Here is a 3346-nt window from a genome sequence, read left to right on the forward strand (position 1 = left end):
TGAGATGGAGGAGGAAAGTGATCCAGTGGAAGGTACACTACCAATCATGTGACTGAGCTGGGTGACTGAGGATCATGTCAATAGAAATCAGAGATTATATACAATAAGAATGTACTGTACAAAAGAGTCCAAGATGGCTACAGAGTAGGTGAAAGCTAAACCCACCTGCTCCAAGCCCCAAACCAAGTTTATAGCTAAATCATAGAGCAATCAAACTGAATAACCAACTGAAGGTTAGCTGCATTGAAATATAACAGAGGATTTACAGAAGGAACCACATAGATACTGGTAAGAAGGGTGGAGATGAAGAAAGTGCTAGCCCCATCACTCAGGTTCAATGGCAGCTGAAAAGCCAGAGATGTCATAGGTGTAGAACCCCCTCCTTCTATAAGCCTGAGATCCCCAACCCTGAGCAAGAAATCTAGGAAGAAGGGTCTGCATAGTGTCTGGTGGTGAAAATCAGTGAAAATTTATCTCTGCCTGGAAGACCCAGATGCTACCTTCTCAGGGATGCACACTCCTATTGGTTCAGCACCAGCCTGGGGAGTGCATCATCCAGTCTCTGACTATTGGTAAGGCCACACTGCCATACTTGGGTCCTGCTAAGGGATCTGCTGGCTGCACCCAACAGTGACTTTAAGGAGCCCTCTTTTTTTTCTGGGGAGGCTTCTGGTGAAGACTCAGACAGTGATTAAATGGTGTGGTTTGGGAAAAGATCTAGTTTCCCCGAACTTGAGCACACAACTGGCATCCCTCACCCCAACTGTTAAATCATTTGTCCAGTCCCATCCTGCTGAGTTCAGTGGTGCAGTATGATGAGAGAGCCATGCAGAGCTGGGATTTTAGTCCATGTTTCCTGGGGTAGCTTTTGTCTCGGACCTAGACAATGGAGTTCTGAGGTGAGTGGTTACATTGTGGAAGCACAAATCCAATCTCTCCTGTGAGTTCAGCCTGTACTACTTTGGGAAGGTGAATAGTGCCCATTCACCTTCTATAGGCTTGCAGGTGCCAGTCCCAAAAGGAAACTACTTGGATCAGCCTTGCAAAGTCCTGAATACCCCACATGACTAGGGTTAGTTCCATTGGGGGTAAGTGAGAGTGGCTCATATCTGAGATATTCAAAGTGTGAGAACCTGGTAGGCTATTGTCTGAGATCTGGGAAAAGTGCTTAGCCTCCTCCTGTTGTCTGGGGCAGCATCACCCCAATGGGAGACTCTTTTGACCTATGCCCCCAATCATGTGGTAGCTGAGCTTGCTCCTACAGAGCTCAGCACCCAACATAAACCTGCAGTAAACTCCTCCAAGGGGAACTAGAGTTGGAGGCTTTGGCAGAGACTGAGTAGTTTGGTTTTGGAGCAGAATTTTCTTATCCCTCATTGAGTGCCTGACTACATGATCTCCAAGTAGGGGACCCAGTTGCCCCATGCTACTGAGATCACAGCCTGTGGAAGGGGATGATGATCACAGCTATCCTAGACTCATTTTACAGTCTTTCTTTGGAAGGCTCTGGAGGAAGACCATGGGACCTCACAGGGAGGCAGAGCCTCAGGGAGCCTTGTTTACTCTACAGGCCTGCCCCTGGCTCTAAGCTGAAAGAAACCAATCCTTTTACACAGATTGGCCCCTTACACACACACTCAGGTTCAGCAGGCACAGACACAAACAATGAACAGTGTGGTAACTTCAGACAGGTAGTCCAAAGCAAGTTACACACAATACCTGACATCAACCTGTACCTGAATCCCACCCAGGTAGACTCAGAACAAAAATAATTATCAGTGAGCTTCAGACCACACCATACCTTGACACAACTATTCACATAAGCAGCTCACTCAAAGGAGAATTTTGGCAGGCACCAGACCCTACTGGGAGTGACTCTGCCTTGGAAGGCAGACCCTGCACTGTGTCTCATACTTGGTGATTGATGTTTACCCTTAGTTAGCAAGCTGGAAATTTTAACTTTATACACAAAAGTGCCATCAGCATTCAATACTCAATTACAACAAGAGAGTGCACATAACCCCAAAGAAACATTCCTGGAGCATGAAGTTCAGGTGACCTGGAAGACTGTGCCACTGAGCCCAACAAAACACTTTTATCACAAAGCCATCATAACAAGTTTGGGAGTCATAGCATATCTACCTAATACACAGACACAAAATGAAAGTCAAAGAAATATGCTCCAACAAAATAACTAGAGAAATCTACCCACCCTCCCCCAAAAATTAATGAAATGGAAGTTATCAAACTACCAGATTCAGAGTTTAAAACAATGGTTATAAGGATGATGAATGGATGACCCAGTAAAGCTTTAAAGTCATATTAAGCATTAAAAACAACATAGATACCATAAAAAAATCCATCAGAAATGAAAAATACAATATCTGAAATGAAAAATACAGCAGAAGGTTAGCAGAAAAATACAAGCAGGTTAGATGAAGCAGAGAAGTGAATCAGTGATTTAGAAGACAAGATAACAGTAAGCACCCAAGCAGAGGATACAAGAGAGAGACAGGGATAATTAAAAAATTAGGAAAGCCCAAAAGACATCTGGGACAACAGCAAGCATAAAATCATCTGCATTGTATGGGTACCAGAAGAAGAAGAAAGTGATCAAGGGATAGAGATCTGTTTGAAGAAATAGTAGCTGAAAACTTTCCTAATGTGATAAAGAAAAAAGTCAAAAGAGTTCAGGAAACTCAGAAAGTCCCAATCAATATGAACACAAAAACTCTATCAAACTAAAAATCTCCTGCACAGCCAGGAAACTGACAACAAAACAAAAAAGCAATTGACTGTGTGGAATAAGATAATTTCAAATAACAGCTCTGACAAGGGTTAATATCCAACATATATTCAAAATTCAACACAAAACAATCAATTAAAAATGGGCAGGGGAGCTGAACAGACACATCTTCCAAGGAGACATTCAAATGGCATATACATAAAAAGATGCTCAAATTCACTAGCTTTTAGGGAAATGCAAATCAAAACTACAATAAGATACTACTTCACACCAACTGAAATGTCTATTATCAACAACACATAAGTAATAAGTGTTGCAGATGTTATGGAGAAAAGGGAACCATCATTTACTGCTGGTGGAAACATACCCAGGTACATCTGAAATGGAAAACAGTCTGATGGTTTATTAAAAAATGAGAATAGAGTTACCATATGACTCAAGAATCCCTCTCTTAGGTATCTACCTGAAAAACTTGAAAATATGTCTTCACAAAGATACACGCACCCTCCACCCATGTTCATTGCAGCATTATTTACAGTGGTGAAAACATGAAGACAACAAAAGTGTCCTTTGATAGAGGATTGAATAAAGATATAAATA

This window comes from Pteronotus mesoamericanus, unplaced genomic scaffold (genome assembly GCF_021234165.1).
Source record: "Pteronotus mesoamericanus isolate MK-2021 breed Mesoamerican mustached bat unplaced genomic scaffold, CSHL_Meso_final scaffold_118, whole genome shotgun sequence".
Classification (NCBI taxonomy): Eukaryota; Metazoa; Chordata; class Mammalia; order Chiroptera; family Mormoopidae; genus Pteronotus; species Pteronotus mesoamericanus.